General features: G+C 37.4%; 1 protein-coding gene and 1 long non-coding RNA gene across 5 annotated transcripts in view; one reads left to right on the top strand and one right to left on the bottom strand.

The window, feature by feature from the left end:
• CISD1 (CDGSH iron sulfur domain 1) overlaps positions 1-27,694 on the top strand; it is a 1,082,448-nt gene that overhangs the window by 753,492 nt on the left and 301,262 nt on the right. The window lies entirely within an intron of this gene.
• LOC126962179 (uncharacterized) overlaps positions 482-27,694 on the bottom strand; it is a 49,778-nt gene continuing 22,565 nt past the window's right edge. Inside the window, exons 1-5 of one of the 2 annotated variants that reach the window (XR_007728607.1) lie at positions 23,646-24,063; positions 23,177-23,216; positions 22,860-22,949; positions 22,377-22,455; positions 482-559 (exon numbers count right to left, since the gene is read on the bottom strand). This is a non-coding gene — a long non-coding RNA (uncharacterized LOC126962179). Of the gene's footprint in view, positions 560-22,376; positions 22,456-22,859; positions 22,950-23,176; positions 23,217-23,645; positions 24,064-27,694 lie in introns of those variants that run through there. The other variant, XR_007728608.1, reaches the window with a different exon arrangement.

Below are 27,694 nucleotides of genomic sequence, written 5' to 3'. Positions count from 1 at the left end.
TACTTTTCTACTTTCATTTTATTTATTAAGGATATAAGGCTGTTTGTTCTATAGAAATCCCTCATTCTAGATATTGCTGATTGCCATGGTGCCGTATAACACATTCCTCTGTCCTGTATTTCCTGTAAACCTTTGATTAAATTTGATTTAATTTGAAAGCTTATATGAATCAGGTTAAAATTTTTGGCAAGAATATTTCATACTAAGAACACATGCACACAGGGGAATCAACTCATACTGGGGCCTGTCAGAGGGCAGGGGTTTGGGGAGAGAAAGGATCAGGAAGAATAGCTAATGGGTGCTGGGCTTAATACCTGGGTGATGGGATGATCTCTGCAGCAAACCACCATGGCACACGTTTACCTATGGAACACACCTGCACATCCTGCACATGTACTCCACAACTTAAAACAGAAGTTGGAAATAAAATAAAAAAGAATCTTTCATAGATGATTATACCAATTATACCAGGAAAACCACATTATATTACCTGGTTGGTCTCTTTGTGATAGCATCAGGGCTGATGATCTTTGTCAAGGTCCATTACTTCATTAGAAGGCTGTAAAATGGTGATATTTTAATTAAATTTGATATTAATTTTGTCCCAATTGCACAAATAAATTGCCTGTCTATGGGGTACTGATCAGAATACATCAAAGTATTATGTTCCTAAAAGGAATACTCTATATCCCCTTCCTCAGTTAACTTGAGCGTTTAGTGTGTTACTGGAGGGTCCCCTAAATCCTGAAGACACGGCAAAGAACAAGAGTCTAAGGTTCTTGCTATCATGATCATGGCACTCTAACAAGGAAAAAAGACAATAAATCAGAAAATAAATAAACAAGGTAATTTCTGATTATTTTAAGCAGAGTGAGAAAAATTGACTAGGTTAAGTGAGAATGACCAGCACAAGAATGATCTTTAAGAAAAGTGATCCTGTCTTCCCTACTATCTTCTCTGACAATGTACTAATCTCCAAAAGCCTATATGTAAGACTGTGGGTACAGAATGGAAAATATGGTCTTGGGACAGAAAGAAGCCATATAAAAATGAAGTGATCAGTTCGGTTACAGAATAAAAAAAAGGAAGAAGGAGTTTCTTAATACCTTATCTCTTAAATTTTTCCTGATATTTATTATCAGAGCATTTTTTAAGAATAGTGACTTTCTAATTCATCTTTTTGAAACTCCTGAATCCATCCTGATTTTAAAATATTGAAATGTACAGAAGTGATGGTTTGGACAATTACCAGCTCCCCATCTGGGTAATTAGAGCGAAGTACTTTGAAAAATTTAATAAGCTTTTAAAAATCAAATTTATTTTTTTTTCCTATGGACAAATCTTGTGATAAGAGATTAACTCCCAAAAGAGAAAATGCTGTCTTCCTTATTCTCCCTACTTTCTGTTTATTCATTTGTTTGTTTGTTTGAGAAGGAGTCTCACTCTTTGTCGCCCAGGCTGGAGTGCAATGGTGTGATCTTGGCTCACTGCAACCTCTACCTCCCAGGTTCGAATGATTCTCCTGCCCCAGCCTCCTAAATAGCTAGGATTACAGGCACCCACCATCACGTTCTGCAAATTCTTTTTGTATTTTTAGTAGAGACAGGGTTTCACCATGCTGGCCAGGCTGGTCTCGAACTCCTGACCTCAAGTGATCCACCAGCCTCAGCCTCCCAAAGTGCTGGGATTATAGGCATGAGCCACCACGCCTGGCTCTTCTCACTACTTTCTCTATCACAGTCAATCCCATTTCCTTCAAGGATCCATTCTTAGAAAATAGGAGAGGAAAAAAAAGGTGGGGGGGGGCATGGTTGGAAGATTCTGGGACTTGAGATGCATGTCATGTCCTCTACTTGAAAAGGATTGGGAAAATGTCCCTCTGTCTTTTCACTTCATGTGCCATGGGTAATTTTGGAAGAAGTTACTTCTCTTTTCATGCTCAGAAGATAGAATTCCTCAGTTACTGCCAGCTTAAAGATTAAAATTCTGTGTTTATTTTGAGTTTATATAAGGAAGAGTCCAGGTTAGGGCATAGATTTTAGCATCAAAGTCCTGGTTCAAATTCCTTATGTTCTGCGTAACCTTGTGTGTGACCTCAGACAAGCCATTCAATCCCCTCAATCTGTTTCATCATCTATGAAATGGAGGAGACACTTACGTCTCCTACTTGGGTTTCTTCTGAGAATTAAACATAAAGCAGGCAGAACAGTGCTGGACACATCTGGGAGCTATTACTTTTACCATCCCAGGATGACAAGGAGCACACCCACTCCCCTGAGGAGGAAGTGCTGTTGACTACATAGAACTTCTGGACTACATTTTCCAGAATTTCAAAAAGCTATAAGGAAGTACTTCCAACTATGAGAAGCAGTGAAGGGATTTCATCCAGCCTTTTTTATAGGAGTCACATAAATCATAACACAGAATTTCCATTTGTAAAAACTATTTTCATAAAAATCAAAGTAATTTAATCAGAAACACTTAAGATTTATATACAAAATGGTATGTGGAGGGGGTCCAATAAGGACTGGGAGTTCTGTTTTCTGTCTTTCTTACCAGAGAATAAAATGCTGATTGATTCTCATTTTACTGATACTAAAAGTTTTCTTACAGTATATTGTATTGACAAAAGTGCTTAAAACTCATCATCAGCTTGCTTTCTTCCTCCTTAACATAGTTTAATACAATTTGTTCAAGTCACATGCAGAATTTGAGCCCGAAATTCCACACTTAAATCTCACAGCACCGGAAGGAGCCAGAGATAAACCTGAAGTGTTTTCGTGTTATCAATATTCCACTGAAGAGGAAACAGAGTGCAAAGATGGAAAGAAAACATTCATGTGCTTCAGTAATGGTTATTCCTGCTGAAGAGGTGAGATGTATTTCATGCTTCAATGAGTCAGATAAAATTCACCATTCTTAATGGAGACGAACTGGCTGAAAAATATTTGCTTAAACAAACCATGTCCCTTGCATGGTCTTTTGCAGCTTTCTTTTAGATGACATTCCTCTTAGATGCAAAGTTCAGCATCCACATTCAGTCCAATTGTCAGACCTTTATAGAAAGATCATACAACTGCCTGTGGTAAGAGAGAAAACTTGGTATATTCCACATTGACCTGCCACCCTTTCAAGGCTATGTCAATATAAACATATAGAATGCAAAGGCTACACACCTTAGGTAACATGTGTGAGAAAATTGAATTTAATTCTATCAAAGGAATAGAAAAAATTTTATAAGCATGTAATGCATAAGAGGCATGTAAAGGAGGAGGCTTTACTATCCTAATTTGTATAAGATGGCTTTGAGACATGGAGATGTAACATTGACTATATTTCTGTAACATAAGGGAATGCATGGAATAGAATTAAGTTTTCTCAATCTATAGTCTTGTAATATTCACTCTGTATCATAGACTTTGGAAAGCTCAAGCTCTCATTTTCAGATGCAGCCTAGCATTTTGTAGAGATTAGACCATGATTAATACTATCTTTTACAAAATACAACTTTGGAATATGCATGTAGACATATACACAAAATATCTGTGGTTGTCTCTGAATGGGAAAATATCAAATATGCCAAAAAGAGAACTGAATTTTATTTGCACTCAAGTATCTGATCAGTTGACCTTAACTCTGAACCCTAATTACACTTTTCTTTAAAATTAAGTATGCTCTTCAACAACCAATGGGTCAATAGTAATATTAAAAATTTTCTTAAGACAAAAGAGAATGGAAAAATATCATATCAAAACCTACAGGACACAGCAAAAGCAGTTCTTAGAGGAATATTTATAGCAATAAATGCCTACTTCACAAAATAAAAATTTCTAATTACCTAACAATGCACCTCAACAATCTAGACAAACAAGAACAAACTAAACCCAAAATTGGTAAAAGAAAGGAAATAATAAAGCTCAGAGCAGAAACAAATGAAACAGAGACTTAAAAAATTCAAAAGAATCAACAAAAGAGTTGTTTATTTGAAAAAGTAAACAAAATTGACAAACCTTTAGCTAGACTAAGAGAAAAAAGAAAATACAGGCCGGGCGCAGTGGCTCACACTGGTGATCCCAGCACTTTGGGAGGCCGAGGCGGGCGGATTACGAGATCAGGAGATTGAAACCATCCTGGCTAACACGGTGAAACCCTGTCTCTACTAAAAATACAAAAAAAAAAATTAGCCAGGCATGGTGGCCGGTACCTGTAGCCCCAGCTACTCGGGAGGCTGAGGTATAAGAATGACATGAACCCAGAAGGTGGAGCTTGCAGTGAGCTGAGATCGCCCCACTGCACTCCAGCCCGGGAAACAGAGCAAGACTCCATCACAAAAAAAAAAAAAAAAAAAAGAGAGAGAAAAGAAAATACAAAATCAGATATTAAAAAAGAAACATTACAACTGATACCACAAAAATACAAACATCATAAGAGACTATTATGAATGACTACATGCCAACAAATTTGAGAACATAGAAGAAATAAATAATTTACTGGACACATACAACCGACCAAGATTAAATTATAAAGAAATATAAAATCTGAACAGGCCAATAACAAGTGAGGAAATTGAAACGGCAATACAAAGTCTTCCATCAAAGAAAAGCTCAGGACCTGATGGTTTCAGTGCAAAATTCCACCAAACATTTAAAGAGCAAACATCAATTCTCCTCAAACAGTTCCAGAAAATTGAGGAGGAGGGAGTACTTCTAAACTCATTTTATGAGGCCAGCATTACCCTGTTTCCAAAACCAGACAAGAACACAGCAAAAAAAACTACAGGCCAGTATCTAATGAACATAGATTTAAAAATTCTCAACAAGCTACTAGCAAACCAAATCCAACAGCACACTAAAAACACCATTCACCATGGTCAAGTGGAATTCATCCCAGAGATGCAAGAATGACTTAGCATATGCAAATCAATAAATTCTATAATAATATATCACATTAACAAAAGGAAAGAAAAACCATATGATCATTTCAGTCGATACAGAAAAAGCACTTGACAAAAGTCAGCATACCTTTATGATATAACTCTCAAAAAGTACTTACAGATAGTATGTATCTCAACACAATAAAGGCCATTTATGACAAATCCACAGCTAACATCATAGCGAACAAGAAACAAGACAACGATCCCCTCTTTCACCACTCTGTTGAACAAAGTCCTGGAAGTCTTAGCCAGGGCAATTAGACAACAGAAAGAAATAAAAGGCATCCAAACTGGAAAGGAGGAAGTCAAATTGGTTCCTGTTTGTAGAAGTGGCATGACCTTATATATAGAAAGCCCTAAAGACTTCATCAAAAATACTGTTAAAACTAATAAACAAATTCAGTAAAGTTGTAGCATAGAAAGTAAACATGCAAAAATCAATAGCATTTCTAGATGCTAATAATGACCTACCTGAAAAGGAAATCAAGAAAACAATTCAATTCACAATAGCTATGAATAAATACAAATAACATACCTAGGAATAAACTTAACCAAGGAGGTAAAAGATCTCCATGCTGAAAACTATAAAACTTTGATAAAACAATTAAAGAGGATACAAATAAATGAAGAGACATTCCATGTTCATGGATTGAAAGAATGAATCTTGTTAAAATGACCATTCTACCCAAAACAATCTACAGATTCAATGCAATTTCTATGGATATATCAATGACATTCTTCACAGAAATAGAAAAAACAATCCTAAAATTCAAATGATGCAACAAATATCCTGAATAGCCAAAAAAATACTGAACAAAAATAACAAAGCTGGAAACATCACACTGCCTGACTTCAAAATACACTACAAAGCTACAGTAACCAAAGCAGCATAGTACTAGCATAAAAACAGACACACAGAGCAAGGGAACAGAATAGAGAGCTCAGAAATAAATTCACACACCTACAGGCAACTGATTTTCAACAAATGTGCCAAGAACACACACTGGGAAAAAATACAATGTCTTCCATAAGTGGAGCTGAAAAAATTAGATATCCACATACAAAAAAATTAGATATCCACATACAAAATACTAGACCCCTATCTACCTCTCATCATACACAAAAATCTACTCAAAATGGGTTAAATATTTAAATCTAAAACTTGAAACTATAAAACTACTAAAAAAAAAAAAAAACAGAAAACAACATTGGACTGGGCAAGAATTTTTTAAAATGAGACCTTAAAGACAGAGACAACAAAAGCAAAAGTAGACAATTGGGATTACATAAAACTAAAAAGCTTTTGCACCACAAAGGAAATTATTAACACAGTGAAGAGACAACCTACAGAATGGAAAAAAAAAAATTACAAGGTATACATCTGACAACGGGTTAATATCTAGAATATATAAGAAACCTAACATCAAAAAAATAAGTAGCTCAATTTAAAAATGGGCAAAAGATCTTAATAGACAGTTCTCAAAAATAGACCTATAAATAGCCGACTGCTATTTGAAAATGTGCTCAGCATCACCAATCATCAGGACAATGAGATGAGATACCACATCACTCAAGTTACAATGGCTATTATCCAAAAAACAAAATATAACAAGTGTTGGCAAGGATATGGAGAAAAGGAACGCACACACTGTAAATGGAATTGTAAACTAGCACAGCCATTACAGAAAGCAGTGTGGCTCAAAAAAATTAAAAATAGAACTACCATATGATCCAGCAATCCCGCTACAGCGTATACACCCAAAGGAAGTGATATCAGTATGTCAAGAAGATATTTGCATTCCCATATTTATTGCAGCACTATTGATAATAGCCAAGATATGAATCAACCTAAGTGTACATCAACAGATGACTAAATTTTTTTAAATGTGGTAAAGCAAAAGAAACTGTCATCAGAGCAAATGGACAACCTACAAAATGGGAGAAAACTTTTGCAATCTACCCATCTGACAAAAGGTCTAATATCCAGAATTTACAAGGAACTTAAACAAATTTACAAGAAAAAAACAAAACCCCATTAAAAAGTGAGAAAAGGACATAAACAGACACTTCTCAAAAGAAGACATTTATGTGGCCAACAAACATATGAAAAAAAGCTCAACATTACTCATCATTAGAGAAATGGAAATCAAAATCACAGTGAGATACCAACTTACTCCAGTCAGAATAGCGATTACTTAAAAGTCAAGAAACAACAGATGCTGGCGAGGCTGCAGAGAAATAGGAATGATTTTACTCTGTTGATGAGAATGTAAATTAGTTTAGTCATTGTGGAAGACAGTGGCAATTTTTCCGGTATCTAGAACCAGAAATACCGTTTGATCCAGCAATCCAATTACTGGGTATATACCCAAAGGAATATAAATCATTCTATTATAAAGACTCATGCACATGTATATTTATTATAGCACTATTCACAATAACAAAGACATGAGACATGGGATTAACACGAATGTCCATCAACAATAGACTGGATAAAGAAAATGTGGTACATATACTCCATGGAATATTATGCAGCCATAAAAAGGAATGAGGTCATGTCCTTAGCAGGGACATGGATGAAGCTGAAAGCCATCATCCTCAGCAAACTAACACAGAAACAGAAAAACAAACACTGCATGTTCTCACTCATAAGTGGGAGCTGAACAATGAGAAAACATGGACACAGGGAGGGGAATGAAACACACAGTGGGGCCTGTTGGTGTGGGGAGGGGAGGGAAAACATCAGGACAAGTAGCTGATACATAAGGGCTTAATATGTTAAGTGACAGGGTAGTAGGTGCAGCAAACCACCATGGGGCATGTTTACCTATGTAACAAACCTGCACACTCTGCACATGTATCCCAGAACTTAAAATAAAATTTAAATTCAAAAAAAAAAATGTGGCATATACACATAATGGAATACTATTCAGCCATAAAAAGAATGAAATTCCTATCAAGCAGAGTCCTATGGATGAAAGAAAAAATTAAGTAAGAATGAAATCCTGTTATTTGTGACAACATGGATGAACTTGAAGGACATCAGGTTAGGTGAAACAAGCCCGACAGAGAAAGACAAATACCACATGACCTCATTCATATGTGGAATCTTAAGAGGAAAAAAAAAATTAGTCAGGCATGGTGGCTTGCACCTGTAGTCCCTGCTACTTTGGGAGGCTAAGGCAAGAGGAATACTTGAGCCTGGGAGGTTTGAGACTGCAGTGAACTGTGATCGTGCCACTGCACTCCAGCCTGGGTGACAGAGCGAGACCATGTCTCAAAAAAAAGAAAAGAAAAAGAAAGTTGGTATCATATAAGCAGAAAGTAGAACAGTGGTTACGAGAGACTAAGGAGGGAAGAGGAGGATGGGGAGAGGTTGTCACTGGGTACAAAATTACAATTAGATAGGAGCAATAACTTCTGGTGGTCTATTGCACATAAAATGTATATAATAGTAAAATATCATATATTACAAAATAGCTAGAAGAGAGGCCTTTGGATGTTCTCACCACGAAGAAATGACAAATGCATGAGGCAATGGATCCAGTAACTACCCTGATTCAATCATTATACATCATAGATAGACACTGAAACACCAAATAGTACTCTACAAATATTAATGTGTACAATTATAATGTGTCAATTTATAAAAACAAATTTTCAAAAAAGCAAAGACCTGTAAAAAATTTCCTTTAATTTGCATATGAGCCCAGGTACATAATATATAGCAAATATACACTCTGCTGTTACCCTACCAGCTAGTCCTGGGTCCAGTCCTAAGATGTGGCCTTGGTTTTCTTATATGGGGCTATATCATTCCCGACATACAAAAACTAGGAAAACGGCCAACACGAAGTCCGATTTTAAAAAATTTAAGAGTTTATTCTTTTTCACCTCTGTGCTAACATCTATCTTCTTGTAATCCCTCTGTTACACCACAAAAATGTAATGCCTTCACACTGCCCTTTGGCTTTTGAAATTTTTCTCAGTGCGAGTCCCCTTGGGCTTGCCTAACCGCTAAAGTCACATGCTCCGTGGTTACATCACTTTTTCTCTTTTCCACAAAGCTCCCCACTTCTCATGTGGATCATAAATAGGGGTTTAGGAAAGCAATCTGACTGGGCTGAAACACCTCAGCAAAGACTTTTTGGTGTGTCACTTCCCCCTTGCCCAGTCCCCTTAACCTTCCCAGGCACATTTATGTTTTAATCAATGTTTAAAGTACAGAAATCATAGGTGTAAGATATTTACAAAGAGGCTTCTTTTTAAGTAATAATTTTTAAATATTTTCAGCCCAAGAAAATGTTTTAAACAAAATTGACACAGATGCCAAATGTACAAAACGTGTGAAAACAGAATTTATTGTTGAAGTAATGGGAGTAGGACCAAACACCAGCACTCTTAGCTCCTCTCTCACACAGAATAGCCCCAGACACACATCCTCAGAGTCCTCATTCCTCAGACTAAGATTCGAATGCGGCTGCAGATTCTCACATGTTTCAGCTTTCTCTGAGTCTTAGTTAGGGAGAAGAAAAAGAAGCAGGTCTTTCACCACTCATCCAATTGTGTAAAAAAAAAAAAAAAAAAAAAAAAAAAACTGAGAGCTTTCAGAGTCATGTCATTCTCACCCACCACCAATGTCCTATGACTCACTCTTCTCTTAGAAGGAATCAAGAAAAAAAATGATTAACAACTTTTCCTTTTTACTCCCAACACTTTTCTAAACTCTGATACCTGGAAGATCCTAATTTAATCTTTGACCCACTATATGAAAGGAGCAGATGACACAAGTGTTCAGGAATATTATAGTCTTTCACAATAAATATTCTCAGAATGTAGCTATAGGAGACAATAAAACAAGTTTGCTGAATGGTGGAATAAATTCTATTTTTAAATAGATGCATTAAATGTATTTGAAACACCTTTTAAAAACTTCAAATTGTTTATTTTCATGATATAATAGCTTCATTTATGTAAATAGCTCTTATTATTTTCAAGTCAAATAATAGCCAGAGATCACATGTAGACACATATGATGAATAAGGCATTTTATGGAACACTGGTATATTTTTAGCTGCCCAAAGCTGCCAGATGGCAACAACATTCTCCAATTGCATGCTGTTTAAAAGGTGATACTTTTTTTAAAAAAAAAGCAACAATAATAATAAAAATATACTAAACTGACTATAAGCAAAGCTACGGTCATTTCATACATTTTTATTCATTCAACTCATTATAGCTCTATGTTTTAGTTATTGTTATTATCCCAATTTATGGATGAGCAACTGAGGTACAAAAATAATTAACTTATTCATGATCAAACAGACAGTAAATGGTAGAGCAGAAATTTGAACCCATGCAGTGGTGCTTTGGGACTTCTGCTGCTAACCACCATGATACTGATTTATGTAAAACATATGCTACCATGTGTGCTCACACTGTCACTGGTGTGTGATAATGAATCAAGATGCAAGAAGATTCCTGTTTATTTATCTCCGGCCTGAATAGCACCCTTTAAAGTCAGACATATAGCCAACATGGATGCTTACTAGCCATGTCAAATTTAACATATCAAAAATAAAAAATTCTAATTTACCCAACCCCTCACAAAGCTGCTCCCAATGCAGTCTTCCTCATCTCAGTAAAGATGATCTCTAACAGTCCAGTTATGGAGGCTAAAACTCTGGCATGGTGGATACAGGCTAAAATTAAGGTATTCTGATGTGACTTCCAATGATTATTTTTCCTGGCATTCATGCCTTTGGGTATGCCCCTCCCCTTGAATGTGAGCCGGACCTAGTGACTTGCTTCTATTAAATAGAATACAGCAAAAGTGATTGGATGCCATTTCCATGACTAGTTTACAAAAGATTGTGACTTCCATCTTGTTAGCAGCCTCTCTCTTGTTGACACTCTGTGACCCTTTTACTTGTTGACTCTAATGAAGCAAGCTGCCACACTGTGAGATGATTTATGGAGAGGCCTACATAGTGAGACACCAAGAGTCATCTCTGGCCAACAGCTTGGGAGGAACTGAATCTGACAAATAGTCAGGAAAGTGAGCCAGGAAGCAGATCCTTCCCAATTGACCCATGATATGATTGCAGTCTTAAGAAAGACCCAGAACCAGAGAACCCATTAAAACAACACCCAGCAACACTCATTGAAACTATGAGAAATCCATGGTAATGTTTTAAGCCTCTAAGTTTTGAAATACTTCATTACTCAGTGATAGATAACCAATACATCTAGAGTCATCATTTGACTCCTCCCTCTCTCTCATACCTTATATCCAAATTCTCAGCAAATATTGTTGGCTCTTCCTTCAAGATTCAGCCAGAATCTGAGCAATTCTAAATATCTTCACTGAGATATCTTTGTTGCAAACTACCACAATCTCATGCTGGAATACTGCAAAAAGCTTATAACTGGCTTCTTCCAGGTCTCCTGAGTCTATTCTTGTTACAACAGCCAGACTGATTCTTTTAAAACATAAATCAGGCCTTACAGCAATGGCAGCCACCTGGTTCTTAGCATCATCTGCCTGGCAGGTGGCTAAGAACCTGTGTACCTTCTCCATCATCAGATTTCCGGTCACTGATGAACCAAACCCAAGACTAAGGCTTTGTATCAGAAAACAATAAAATAAGACAAATGTAACTCTGGTTGAGAGAGACTCCTAGAACACAGAACACAGCTGTTGACTCAGACTGGGCTAGTCTTTTCCCTGTCGCAACACCATTTAAATCTTTCAAGTCCCTTTCAAAGCTCTTGAAATGGGTATTTGACCTTAGAAAGGGGGTTCTATGACAAAAGAGGGAAGCCAAAACTTAAATATTTCTGGCTTTCTACATTTGGCATGTATAGAAATTCAAAAGCACTGTATCGTTCTCAAAGATTTCTGCACTAGGTGGCCAGCAGCATCAGACTTGTGAGAAATATGAGTAGCATTGTCCAATTAAAACTGATTTAACTGATTATGTTTCAGCAGAACTATCTATTCAAAATCCCAAAGTAGAGTAGGAACCTTATTGAGTAAACTTTCCAATCTGAATTTAAATGATCATGTGAAGAAGAAACATACTAAACTTGCAAGAGAGCAATACTTTAAGACCACAGAAATGTTCATCAGCAAAAAGACAGAATTATGATTATACAACTTACCCACTCACAGTTTCATACCTCGAATTTTAAACCAGAGAATAAGAGAAAAAAGATGGAAGCATATGTGAAGGAATATCTATGAAAAATAGTTCATAAAAGAAAAATATAAAAATATGTACAAATTAAAGCTACTGATAAAAAAAAAGAACGCCGTTGTTCTAAACAAGTTAAGGATCACAAAATATCTGCTCATTTTACGAATGGGAAGAGGGATAAAAATAGCATTTCTAAGTACAAAGAATCAGTGGAAAGTAAGGTACATATTGAATTGACATGAATGAGAGTGAAAACATATACACGATTATCAATTCTATCAGAGTATCTCTATATAATCCATATTTGATCTATATGTGCAATAAGAATATGGCTGACCTTTGTCCCCAGTTCCTGGGAGGTAAACTGTAAACCTTTGAAATGTCCTGAGTGATTGTACTGTCATTGTTATTTATGTTGGGTCCCTCATACTATTCCTGATAGTTTATGCTAACAATATGACTAAAGATGGGAACTGGTCATGCTAGAAAGACCAGTCATGTGATTAACAGATTAGGCTTTCAGCAGTGTGATATCAGCCTGACTTCTGGAAGGGGGAAAAGAGGGGAACTGAAGATTGAATCCAACCATGTGGCCAATGAGTCAATCAACATCATGATTCAATGCAGCCTCAATAAACACTCTGGGCACCAAAGCTAAGGGGAGCTTCCCTGGTTTAGCAATACCCTTTAAGCATTGTCACACTTCAAAGCTGGGAGGATAACATATCCCTGAGGACAACAGAAGATTTGCATTTGGAAACCTCCCAGAATTGGCTCTGTGCTTCTTTATTTTTGATGGTTCTAACTTGTATCGTTTTGTTGTAATAAAACCGTAATCTTTAAGTATAGCACTTTCCGGAATTGAGTCATTCTAGTGAGTTATCAAACCTGAGGTGGATTATAAGAATCCCCAAATTTGTAGCCAGATGGCCAGACATAAAGATATCCCTGGGGAAACCTGAATTTGTGGCTGGCGTTAGAGAACAGTCTTCCCTCACACTATGTAGCTTGCCTAACTCTAGGTACTATGTCAAATAAATTCTAAAACATTTCCTTAGAATCTGTTGTTTTATAGTGGAATCAAATTTATTCTTACACATATATGCTCCAAAGGAAAGTCAGATCATGCCACAAATCAGTCCCAAATCCTGGATGGGTTCACCATCCTCCTTATTAAAAGCTGAAGCTCACTTAGTGGTCCATGTTGCTATATAGTGAATGGAGTCCTGGGCCCCATGGCTTCCCTGGCTTTTTTTTTCCTCCTACTCTCCCCCTTGCAACGCTCATGCCTCTCTAGGGCCTCATGCCTTACACTGGCCTCTTTGCTGTTTGTGGAACAATCCAGGTATTCTTAAGGCTTTTGCACTGGCTCATTCTTCTACCCAGAACTCTCTTCTCCCTGATACCACTGTAGCTCATTCCCTAACCTACTACTATTTTGGCTAAAAATGCCACCATGAGCTGGGTACAGTGGCTCACACCTGCAATCCTAGTACTTTGGGAGGCTGAGAAGGGAGGATCAGTTGAGGCCAGGAATTCAAGACTAGCCTGAGCAACAAAGTGAGACCCTGTCTCTACAAAAAAATTTAAAAATTAGCTGGGAGTAGTGATGTGTGTAGCTATAGTCTCAGCTACTTAGGAGGCTGAGGTGGGAGGATCGCTTGAGCTCAGGGGCTCAAAGCTGCAGTGGGTTATGATCACACTACTGCACTCCTGCATGGGTGACAGAGTGAGACCCTGTCTCAAAAAAAAAAAAAAAACACCCACCTTGAAAATGAAAGTGAGGCCTTTTCTGTCCACACAGTGCCCACTCCCCCTCCCCAGGCTGTCCCTATCCACCTCTAAAAAGAAATTTTCTAGCTGTAACCCTCCCTAAGGACCATCAGATCTTCTGGGAATAGGATAACTTCTCACTTTTCTTCCTATTATGCTTATTTGCAATGTGGCCCAAAAATGATTGTGTAAATATTAGTGACATAATTGTGGCAAGAAGGCAACCCTGGGGACTGTCTTCCTGGGTCCAAAGGAAAGACCAAGTTTGCTGAGATTTTAACAGGAAATGCTTACAAGATAATGCCCTTCTGAAATTGCCCTGATCTTCAGGGGGAGAGAAACATATATAAGTACAGCAAAAATACATTTTAGTCAAAGGCTAAATGGCAGAGTATTTAAATCAAAATTTAAATAACACTGAAGCTAAATATCGCCTTCACAGAATAAAATTTTCTGAGATAATAATATATCTTAAGTCCAAAATCTGTGAAATAATAGTATTTAACTATTTTCAGTACGATAACATTACAGTAAAATCAACTACTTTTAAAAATAATAGTTAAATTTTATAAGTTTGCCATTAAAGGAAAAGAAAAAATGCTTCTGAATTGTAACTAGCTAATTGCAGCCACCGCTCCCAAACGGCACATTTTCAACACTGCTTTGAAGTTCACTTCCAACCCAGGTCAATGGAAGACATCAAGTATATTTTGATCAGTTTTGTTTCTTTTGTTTCCTATGACTGATGTTGCCACCAAGGTCTTACAGTATTTATGTCCTCTAGTAGTAACCAGTCAAAGTCTCTTCAACTCCTAAGCCAAATGCTGATGATTGTGATAATGAATTTTATGTGATTAGTTGACTGAGGTTAAAGGCCAGGCTCAGCGGCTCATGCCTGTAATCCCAGCACTTTGGGAAGCCAAGGCAATAGGATCAGTTGAGTCCAGGAGTTCAAAACAAGCTGGGGCGACATAGTGAGACCCCATCTGTAAAAAAAAAAAAAAAAAAAAAAAGGAAAAATTAGCCTTGCATGGTGGCATATCTCTGCAGTCTCAGCTACTTGGGAGGTTGAAGCAGGACATTCATTTGAGCACCGGAAGTTGAGGATGCAGCGAGCCAAGACTGCACTACTGCACTCCAGCCAGAGCAACAGAGCCAGGCCTGGTCTCCAAAAACAAACAAACCAACAAAAAAAAGTTGACTAGGCTAAAAGATACCCAGACATTTGGTCAACCATCATTCAAGGTATTTCTGTGAGGGTAGTCTTATATTCTCATATTCTTATATGAGCTTAACATTTAATTTGGTACTTTGAGTAATAAAGATCGCCCTCCTTAATGTGGAGAAATATATTAATCATCCACTAATAGAGAATGAGCTACACTGATATCAGGGAGAAGACAGTTCTGGGTAGAAGAAACAGCCAGTGCAAAAAAAAAAATTGACCCTCTCTTGAAAAAGAGAGAATTTCTCTTGTCTGACGGTCTTTGAACTAAGGCATCAACTTTTTTCTTGCCTTTGAGATTTACCTGAAGCATCAGCTTTTCCTGGGTCTCAGGCCTGCCAGCCCTGAGATGAGAACTACCCCACTGGTTCTGCTGGTTCTCAGGCCCTCAGACTTCAGCTGGAGCTTTGGTTTCTCTGGAGAGCCCTGACTAAGACAATTACAATTTTACTGATGCAGTTCACAAACTCAACCTCTGTGCACTGCTTGCAGAAGATACTATTTTCAGAAGCAACATTATGGCCTTTTACTTATTTTTACTTCTAATATATTTACAGGCCCTTGCTGTTTCACATAATCAGTTGTGTACAAATTGTGCTTAAACCTCAAACAAAAAAAAAATGTGGTAATGAGTCAGATATGGTCGCTTACACCTATAATCCCAGCACTCTGGGAAGCTGAGGCAGGAGGCACTTGAAGCCATGGGTTTGAGACCAGCCTGGGCAACATGGTGAGACTCCCATCCCTACAAAAAACAAAAATATTTTTAAAAAAATAACTAGCCAGGCATGGTGGTAGATGCTTGTAGTCCTAGCTGTTCGAGAGGCTGAGATGGGAGGATCACTTGAGCCCGGGAGCTCAAGGCAGCAATGAGCTAGGATCACACTACTGCATTCCAGCCTGGCTGACACAGTGAGGTCCTGTCTCAAAAAACAAAAAGTGGCAAGGAAGCTATAAGCTTGAGTTTTAAGATACATAAAATAGTCTCCAAATTTCCACCTGCAACTCAGCTTTCACTGCACACATACTCGTGTTATTATTTTTCCTGGAATAGAATGGTAGAAAAATCAAGCAAGCCCCACCCAACAAATATCTGCCCTCACAAGAAAGATCAACAAGCTCTGATAAGATGAAGTATTCTCTATAGGACCAATATTAGTAGTTCATAAGTCTATTTTGATTTTGGTAAGCAAATTCACTCATAGCTATACAGATAAGATTAATTACAAAGAACAGTATTAAAGTTATTTGTCTTGGGCAGGGTTTTGTTTTTTGTTTTTTGTTTTTTTCATGTAATTTCTGTTATTCCAAGTTATTTGAACATGATAAGGCAGTGCCAAAATTTCTTGCAAATTGTGCAGTTTGTCTATGGCTGAGGAATGATGATAAAAGGCTCTCAAATTTGACCTATAATTCTGAAGTATGTTCCGTACTATACCTGCTTTCTGAACACATGACTGAAATGTGTGAATAAATGGGAGAGGCTTCCTAAATTATTCATAGCCCACACCAGGCGTTCTGTGTCATCAATAACATTTGCATGACGTTAAAGTCCATATGCACTTACATTCAGCTTCCCAAAAGCTAAGCCACAAGGTAATGCCAAGTAGCAGGTTTGGCCAAATACTGACACAAGACTAAAGGTAAAATTCAGGGCATCCCAAAATCCTGTGAGACTAAAGGAATCAGGAAGCAAAAATACAGGAAAGGCTGGCACACCCCATCTCTTGGCTCTGTCAAAGAACAGGCAATTGCCTAGGGAATAATGGCCCTGAGCCACTGGAGGTGAACCATGGCCAAAGCCCAACAATGCACTGGAAGAGCATTCCAGGGACTACACAAGCAAGAACAAATGCACAACCAACCTGGTGATAGCCACAGCTTAGAGGACAGTTTCTTTTAATGAGAGGAGAGAAGGGCCAGCAAGTAACTGGACTGCCAATCCGATTATTTTACATGTAAATTGACATATTTCCATGTGTACTTCTATGGACATAGATCACATATTTCTATGTACACTCCTAATGGACATATATTACCACTTAACAATGAAGAAAGAGAATACTGATAGTAATGTCAAGGTTTCTTATTTTTCTTAAAAAAAAAATCTCTTTTTACTTTAGGTATAAAGGAAAATGAACTCACCCTGATTAATTGAAAAATGATAAATAAGACTTACAATGACTACTTATCATAATCATGTAGAAAAATGGCCTTGAAAAGTGCATATATATCCCATTATCAGGGGCAGACAACATTGCTTGTGATTAAAAGTTTGTTTTCTTATTTAATTTGGTTGTGATCAAAAGTAATCTGGAACCCAAACTCAGGGCAAATAAATAATAGTTGGTTAAATTTTTTAACCAACTGAGTCATTAGGATTAAAGTAGGGAGTTATATCTTTTAAAAGGTGCATTCATTTCAGACATTTTGCTTTTCTGATTATGGGAAGCAAGACATTTATGTCCTTTTATGGGCTTTCTCATAAGACTTTGTGCAAATGCACTACAATATGCATTTGCTTTACTATTAGAACAGCTCAAGAGGACCATAAGGTACAATTACCATTTATTTCTATATGCCAAGTTTTCTGGCATATTTTCTTTGGGAGACCGCAAGTCTATCTGGCTGCTTCTGACCAAAGAGATTACTAATTCTACTAGAATCAGTAGCTGAAGTTGAGTGTAGATAAATTTCACTTGTTCTGGATCATTATAAACATCTCATTTGTTAATATAAATGTTTATTGATTTTTGCTTATTTCCTAAATACATGTCTAATGGAGAAACATTTTTAAATATGGATATATAAATAGAAAAACACAGAAACAAAATATCAATTATATTCTACCACTGAAGACAACAAACAGTAACATTTTAAACTTTGTCTCTCTCATCTCTTTGCTATACTTATCCAAATGATATTTTTTACAAAAACTCATTATTTCTTAACTTTTTCCATGACTTGCTAAAGTCAACTACATACCATGTACTGATTTCCATTCCATTAGCAACTCTTTTACAAAAGTATTTTAAGGACTACATAGCATTCTACTGTATGGATGTTCTATAAATATATTTAGTTATTGAACTATAAGTATTTATAACATAATGAGTCAAAAGTGCACAATGATGATTTAAATTGCATTCTGAATGCATTTGACCACTTTTTCTACTAAAAGTCATAAAATCAGTAGAGATTGCAAGCTATCCATCAAAATCTATTCTACCCTTTTTCCTGAAAACATAGCTGAGATTACATTTCCCAATTCCCCTTGCTTCTAAGTATGAACCATATCCAGAAGGATATATGTTATTTTCACACTTAAACCTTAAAACACTGCACATGTGTTTCTCTGCATTCATTTCTCCCCCAAGAATCTCCCCTCCATGTCTCTACTGAAACCATGAATTTGCAGCAACCCAGCTTTAACCGAACAGATCACAACAGACCCTAGAATAGAGCAATGACTTGAAAATAACCCGAGTCCCTGAATGACTGGGTGGAAGATACCAATCTTGGACAAATGTGAAAGAAAGAAAATCATGTATTTGTTCTTTAACTTATTATATTATCTGATCTCTCTGTTACAGTAGCATTATGCCTAATTCACCTTCTCCTTATCCAGTGTAGTTCATCTACAGTAAATGATAACCCCATTTCTGCTAAGTCTGAAATCAGTTTATATTGGAACTTCCCCTTCCTGAAGTCTTTAGATCTTTGCTTCAGGAGCAACCCAATCATAATTTCCACTTCAGAATCTCTGAAAATAATAAGGAATGAGAAACATTCCTTAGGCCACAAATCAGGAAGGTCTTCAATGTTTTCTGCTTCAAGGTTTTTTTTAACTGACATTTGACAAAATGAGGCAATACCCACTCTCAATTCAAGAGGAGGCTCACTCAGATTAGAAGCCAGTCCTGTCATTGATATCAATTTCCTTTTGATATAATAATAATCTATATATAGGTGCTCAAAGAAACCCCGGAAATAGTCAAGATCCTTCTTTTTACAAGTGCAGAAACTGATGACCAGAGAAGTTAGCAGGCTTGTCCAACATTAAACAGGTGCAGATGCCACTAAGAATCAGAACTCAGAAATTCTGATTTCTTGTCGAAAATACTTTCTGCCACTCTAAATACAAAAGCACCAATAGGAAGAATTCCTTTTCAAACGTCCTATCTTTGAATCCTCAAACACATTGTCTTTTTCCCCAATGCTACCCCTACTTAAAACCAAACATACTGCAACCCAGTACACACAGTCCAGTCAGTCTCCCAGGCTGAATGAGAAGCATTCATTCATTGAACAATTATTATACAATAGCTATAGATTTATCACTGGTGAATAGGATACAATTTTTGCCTAAGGAAGTATACATCTAGAAAGCAAGCAATTATAATACTTTGAGTGTGATGAGGTATGGAGGATAGAGGAAAAATAAAATATTTATGGTTTTATATAATTACAAACCCCCTAACCCATTCCTGAAGGTCATGGAAGGCTTCCTGGAAGGGGTGCCATGAGGCTGATTTCCAAATAAATGTGAAGATAAATTATGTGAAGTAGACAGATTGGGACAACAGGAACTATCATATATAATGGAACTCTAGGGGAAATCTCTACTTAACATCTGTTCCTATCTCCTTCAAATTCATTACCGTACTACCTTCCCCATATGCTTTTCCCATACACCAAATTTCTGTTCCAAGTGATGAGACAATACTAGTCATAACCATGAAAAAAATGTAAAAACCCTACAGCCACCATGAACTTCAATTTAAAAATACCAGAAATAACTTCATTTTACTGCAATTTAAATCTCTTCTTTATTGTCACATTAATATTCTGTGCAAAATTGAAATATATGCTGAAAATATTCTGTTTCTTTATGCATGAATGACCATGATTTTGAAACTTTTCTCTGCAGCTCCTTAAAAGACTGATGAAGCCTTTAATCATTTGTCTACATGGAGGAGGTAAATGGGCCTGCCGCAGGCTCTCTGGGTCATGCCATCATCTGCTGGCTCCAGTGTTCAGAGCTAAATCAGAGGGGTTCATAATTGATAGCACAAGTGTAAATAATTCTACATACTACTGGTTTCCCAAAACCTCTTAATTATAGATGTGGATGTTTGTTGCATTTTATTGAATGTTTAAACAACTATTAAAATTATTTATGTTCCATGTATGATAATAAAATAACACAATTAAATGTGTGTTTAAATATTACCATAAAACTTTAAGCTACTTAACATACCTAAGGGAATATAATATTATATAAAAATATCATGACATGTATACCTCAAATGAATAGGATACATAAATAAAATTATGATGTACAAAATACTTAATGTATCAAAATATTAAAGTCTTCTTTTCAAGAATGTACAGACATCACAGTGAAAGTTCATTAGTGATATACCTTTGTGATTATATTGATTTTGAAACATTCCAACTTGACGTAATACAGTTCTAAACAAAGATTTACGTCAAGTTGTAATGTTATTAGAAACATGATATGGAGCAAAATCTAACGTTTTCTACCCATTTCTGAACATAAAGAAGTTTATTAATAATGCAGACCAAAGAACCTGTGTTCTGTAAAGACGTGGAAAACTTAATTTAAAAAAAAAAGTGCATTAGTATTTATTAAAAATTTTGGAAGGGATAAGTTAAAGACCAGATCAAGTGGTCATATTAAGGTAGTTTAGTTTTAAAATAAAAGTCTACACAATGCGAAACTCTCATTAAGAATCCTTATTTCGAAAGCCACAGATGTAATATCATACAGACACATTTCTTAGAAACCCAACATTTCCTATTTTATGGGAAACAGTGTGCTTAAAGAGTTACTTAAAGGATTTCTTAAAAATTAGGCTGAAGCAGGCAGATCACCTGAGGTCAGGAATTTGAGAACAGCCTGGCCAACATGGTGAAACCCCATCTCTACTAAAAATACGAAGTTAGCTGGGTGTGGTGGCATAGGCCTGTAGTCCCAGCTATTCGGGAAGCTGAGGCAGAAGAATTGCTTGAACCCAGGAGGTGGAGGTTGCAGTGAGCCGAGATCATACCACTGCACTCCAGCCCGGGCGGCAGAATGAGACTCTGTCTTAAAAAAAAAAAAAAAAAAAAAAAGGCACGTGTATACCTATGTAACAAAAACTGCACATTCTGCACATGTAACCCAGAACTTAAAGTATAATTTAAAAAAAAAAAGAATTAAAGCCTTAAAGCCTCCATTTTACAAATAGCAAAAGGGCAATAATGGTACTGTTTCTGTCACTATTAAAAAGTGAAATTGGTGTGCTATTGTTCTTAAGGGAGAGCTAATGTTCTCCAATTGGTTCTGATACCCTCTCTCCTTCTGCCGCCAGTTAATTAACTCTCAACTGGTTTGAGAAAATTAGCCTTTACACAGGTTTAATCATTAATAGCTAAAAAATAAATAAGCTACCTTACCTACTCAGTGCTCTTATATAATACTATATAATATGAATATAAAATGAAATTCCTTATTCACTGTTATAGGTAATCAGATAAACAAGAGGGAGAAAATACTCTCAGTTTGAAAAGGTAGATGGCATAATGTCTTACATTGTAATAATTACTTTGATCCAGTCTATCACTCACCGCTTAAAACATTATCAACTTCAATAGTTCCAATCAAACATTAATAAAATGTTGTTCCTGTGAGATAAATGTATTCCCTCAATCCCACCCCAACTGACTAAGTCTCTCAATTTTATCTAACTTTGATATCCAAACATATGTCATTCCTGTGAGCACATCCACAAGAATTTGAAGAATTCAATTCCTATTCACCTTCCAAGGAACTTTCTTATTCACATTAAAGCAGTATTTCTGCATTTTGAGTCAAATTTGGAGAGTTCCAGCACCTAAAAAGGCACATTCTTACCTCTGATAAACTAGTAAATTTTCAAAAGGCTAAGATATTACCTTCTCTCAATATCAATAAGCTGACTATACACTTGCCTGTCCCAGTATCCCAGACCAGCCTCTGACCTACCTCCTTTCTGTCCACTCCAGTCCAGGTCTCTGCAGGCATTCTTACTCCGACTAAACAGGTGGCTGGTCCTCCAGCTCATTTTGTTCTGATTACCCAATATCAACCCTCCTCCTCTGACTTAACCCAACTCAGACTAAGCAGCTGGCTCTAATTCAACTACTTGTTAAATCACTCACACACCTGATTTGATTCTTTCATTAGTCTTAGAGCGCCTACCTTGTGCTCAGCTGTGTACTCCTATTTCGAAACAGCCTGTGAATCTGTTCTTGTCCTGGTGGCATTGAGATTTTTCTGCCTATTAACATGAAGAAAGATAATGTCACTATCTCCAGATGACTTCTCTAATGACTTATCTAACACATCTTACGTTATTTTAAAAGCCACACTGTTCACAAGATAATGATGTATATTAAAGTGAGGTCACTGTTTATCATAAATCATAAATCTTAGGCATTTTCTTTTCTTTTGTTACCGGTGACACACATGCCTGGCATGCCAGCAATGACCCAGGCCTAAGACCTCACAAAGTGAGCAGCTGTGCTATTCACCATATACTTCTGGCTCTCTACCTTCCAGGCACATGACAGAACTGCATTCCCCTGTCCACTTTGAACTTAGGCCCAGCTATGTATTTTCCTTGAAATGGTAACAGAAGTGTCAATTCCAGGCAGTAGCTCTAAGATCCAGTGTAAGGCTCACCCCGTCTTCCAGCTAAGATGATCATGGAAGCTTTGTTGCACTGGAGTTGCTCTGAGCCTGGTTGAGAGATGAGCAGAGCTTCCTGCTGGCCTATGTTGGGCAGGTAGTGTGAGCAAAAAAACATAAGTCAAGTTTCTAAAATTTTTGGAGGTGCTTCTTACTCCAGCATTAACGTTGCCAATTCTGTCTAATATAGGAATTAAAGGAAACTTAAAAGGTAGAGTGAGACAGGCTTATATATCTGACAGGATTTATTAATATAATTAGTTAAAACTAAGCGAGCCCCTTTCAGCATGAAACAGTCACCATCTACTTACTTTAAAATAGAAATCAACTGGCGTTTTCTCCTTGTTTTACCTGAAAAAAATGACAGTATTTGGACTCCAAACCATTATCATTTTTTCTTAGTTAGTAGCACAGAACATCCAGGCCAGGCTTTTTATCCCATAGCACCTGTAAAGACCGCAATTTCACATAACATACTTAACTTTAACTCAGTTTAGGGCTCTAATCACACATATCACATTAAACTAGCTATAAATTAATAGTAGATGATGATTATAATGTATAATTATAATTTAATATGATTTATGGAATTACTAGAAATCAGTTTCTACTAAAAATAACATGGTATTCTAAGTGACCTTAATAATATGGTATTCTAAATGACTTAATAAATTTTATTTCTTCATATATTTTTAGTAAATGATTAACAACTTCATGATCAAACCACTCAATGAGAAAACTCTTTAAAACAACATATGTGATCTTTGACTAAATACTGACCCCTAAAAATGTCTATCAAAAAGATGGCCGAATAGGAACAGCTCCAGCCTCCAGCTCCCAGCGTGAGCGACACAGAAGACAGGCGATTTCTGCATTTTCAACTGAGGTACCAGGTTCATCTCACTGGGGCATGTCAGACAGTTGGCACTGGTCCACAGGTGCAGCCCCACCAGCAAGAGCTGAAGCAGGGCGAGGCATCACCTCACCTGGGAAGCACAAGGGGGAAGGGAATTCCTTTTCCTAGCCTAAGGAAATTGAGACACACAACACCTGGAAAATCGGGTAACTCCCACCCTAATACTGTGCTTTACCAAGGGTCTTAGCAAACGGCACACTAGGAGATTATATCCCACACCTGGCCCAGAGGGTCGCATGCCCACGGAGCCTCCCTCATTGCTAGCACAGCAGTCTGAGATCTAACTGCAAGGTGGCAGCAAGGCTGGGGGAGGGGTGCCCGCCATTGCTGAGGTTTAAGTAGGTAAACAAAGCCTCTGGGAAGCTCAAATTGGGTGGAGCCCACCACAGCTCAAGGAGGCCAGCTTGCCTCTGTAGACTCCTCCTCTGGGGAGAGGGCATCGCTAAACAAAAAGCAGCAGAAACCTCTGCAGAGGTAAATGTCCCTGTCTCACAGCTTTGAAGAGAGCAGTGGATCTCCCAGCATGGAGGGTAAGATCTGAGAACAGACAGACTGCATGCTCAGGTGGGTCCCTGACCCCTGAGTAGCCTAACTGGGAGACATCCCCCACTAGGTGCAGACCAACACCTCACACCTCACATGGCGGGGTACACCCCTGAGATGAAGCTTCCAGAACAAGAATCATAGCAACACTTGCTGTTCAGCAATATTCTATCTTCTGCAGCCTCCGCTGCTCATACCCAGGCAAACACGGTCTGGAGTGGACCTCAAGCAAACTCCAACAGACCTACAGCTGAGGATCCTGTTAGAAGGAAAACTTACAAACAGAAAGAACACCCACACCAAAACCCCATCGGTAAGACACCATCATCAAAGATCAAAGGCAAATAAAACCACAAAGATAGGGAAAAGGCAGGGCAGAAAAGGTGCAAATTCCAAAAATAAGAGTGCACCTCCCCCTCCAAAGGAACGCAGCTCATCACAAGCAACAGAACAAAGCTGGATGGAGAATGACTTTGACGAGTTGAAAGAAGAAGGCTTCAGTCAATCAAACTCAGAGCTAAAGGAGGAACTACGCAACCAGCACAAAGAAACTAAAAACCTTGGAAAAAGAATGGATGAATGGATAACTAGAATAATCAACGCAGAGAAGACCTTAAAAGAACTGACAGAGATGAAAACCATAACACAAGAACTACATGACAAATGCACAAGCTTCAGTAACCGACTCGATCAACTGGGAGAAACAGTATCAGCGATTGAAGATCAAATGAATGAAATGAAGCGAGAAGAGAAATCTAGAGAAAAAAGAGGAAAAAGAAATGAACAAAGCCTCCAAGAAATATGGGATTATGTGAAAACACCAAATCTAACAAGCAAATGAAAAAAAAAAAAAAAAAAAGGCAGGGGTTGCAATCCTAGTCTCTGATAAAACAGACTTTAAACCATCAAAGATCAAAAGAGACAAAGAAGGCCATTACATAATGGTAAAGGGATCAATTCATCAGGAAGAGCTAACTATCCTAAATATATATGCACCCAATACAGGAAAACCCAGATTCATAAAGCAAGTCCTTAGAGACTTACAAAGAGATTTAGACTCCCATACAATAATAATGGGAGACTTTAAACCCCACTGTCAACATTAGACAGATCAATGAGACAGAAAGTTAACAACGATATCCAGGAATTGAACTCAACTCTGCACCAAGCTGACCTAATAGACATCTACAGAACTCTCCACCCCAAATCAACAGATTTTACATTCTTCTCAGCACCACATCACACTTATTACAAAATTGACCACATAGTTGGAAGTAAAGCACTCCTCAGCAAATGTACAAGAACAGAAATTATAACAAACTGTCTCTCAGACCACAGTGCAATCAAAGTAGAACTCAGGACTAAGAAACTCAATCAAAACCACTCAACTACCTGGAAACTGAACAACCAGCTCCTGAATGATTACTGGGTGCATAACAAAATGAAGGCAGAAATAAAGATGTTCTTTGAAACCAATGAGAACAAAGACACAACATACCAGAATCTCTGGGACACATTTAAAGCAGTGTGTAGAGCACTAAATGCCCACAACAGAAAGCTGGAAAGATATAAAATTGACACCCTAACATCACAATTAAAAGAACTAGAGAAGCAAGAGCAAACACACTCAAAAGCTAGCAGAAGGCAAGAAATAACTAAGATCAGAGCAGAACTGAAGGAGATAGAGACACAAAAAATCCTCCAAAAAAATCAGTGAATTCAGGAGCTGGTTTTTTGAAAAGATCAACAGAATTGATAGACTGCTAGCAAGGCTAATAAAGAAGAAAAGAGAGAAGAATCAAATAGACGCAATAAAAAATGATAAAGGGGATATCACCACCAATCCCACAGAAATACAAACTACCATCAGAGAGTGCTATAAACACCTCTACACAAATAAACTAGAAAACCTAGAAAAAAATGGATAATTTCCTGGACACTTACACTTTTCCAAGACTAAAGCAGGAAGAAGTTGAATCCCTGAATAGATCAATAGCAGGCTCTGAAATTGAGGCAATAATTAATAGCCTACCAACCAAAAAATGTCCAGGACCAGACAGATTCACAGCCGAATTCTACCAGAGGTACAAAGAGGAATTGGTACCATTCCTTCTGAAACTATTCCAATCAATAGAAAAAGAGGGAATCCTCCCTAACTCATTTTATGAGGCCAACATCATCCTGATACCAAAGCCTGACAGAGATACTACAAAAAAAAGAGAATGTTAGACCAATAACCCTGATGAACATCGATGTAAAAATCCTCAATAAAATACTAGCAAACCAAATCCAACAGCACATCAAAAAGCTTATCCACCATGATCAAGTGGGCTTCATCCCTGGGATGCAAGGCTGGTTCAACATATGCAAATCAATAAACGTTATCCAGCATATAAACAGAACCAAAGACAAAAACCACATGATTATCTCAATAGATGCAGAAAAGGCCTTTGATAAAATTCAACAGCCCTTCATGCTAAAAACTCTCAATAAATTCGGTATTGATGGAACGTACCTCAAAATAATAAGAGCTATTTATGACAAACCCACAGCCAATATCATACTGAATGGGCAAAACCGGAAGCATTCCCTTTGAAAACTGGCACGAGACAGGGATGCCCCCTCTCACCACTCTTATTCAACATAGTGTTGGAAGTTCTGGCTAGGGCAATCAGGCAAGAGAAAGAAATAAGGGGTATTCAGTTCAGAAAAGAAGAAGTCAAATTGTCCCTGTTTGCAGATGACATGATTGTATATTTAGAAAACCCCATTGTCTCAGCCCAAAAATCTCCTTAACCTGATAAGCAACTTCAGCAAAGTCTCAGGATACAAAATCAATGTGCAAAAGTCACAAGCATTCTTATACACCAGTAACAGACAAACAGCCAAATCATGAATGAACTCCCATTCACAATAGCTTCACAGAGAATAAGATACCTAGGAATCCAACTTACAAGGGATGTAAAGGACCTCTTCAAGGAGAACTACAAACCACTGGGCAGTGAAATAAAAGAGGACACAAGCAAATGGAAGAATATACCATGCTCATGGATAGGAAGACTCAATATTGTGAAAATGGCCATCCTGCCCAAGGTAATTTATAGATTCAATGCCATCCCCATTAAGCTGCCAATGACTTTCTTCATAGAATTGGAAAAAACTGCTTTAAAGTTCATATGGAACAAAACAAGACCCCACATTGCCAAGACAATCCTCAGCCAAAAGAACAAAGCTGGAGGCATCACACTACCTGACTTCAAACTATACTACAAGGCTACAGTAACCAAAGCAGCATGGTACTGGTACCAAAACAGAAATATAGACCAATGGAACAGAACAGAGCCTTCAGAAATAATACCACACATCTACA

The sequence above is a fragment of the Macaca thibetana genome, chromosome 9 (genome assembly GCF_024542745.1).
Source record: "Macaca thibetana thibetana isolate TM-01 chromosome 9, ASM2454274v1, whole genome shotgun sequence".
NCBI lineage: Eukaryota > Metazoa > Chordata > Mammalia > Primates > Cercopithecidae > Macaca > Macaca thibetana.
The sequence above is the reverse complement of the archived record's forward strand: the minus strand, read 5'-3'. Positions and strand labels throughout refer to the sequence as shown.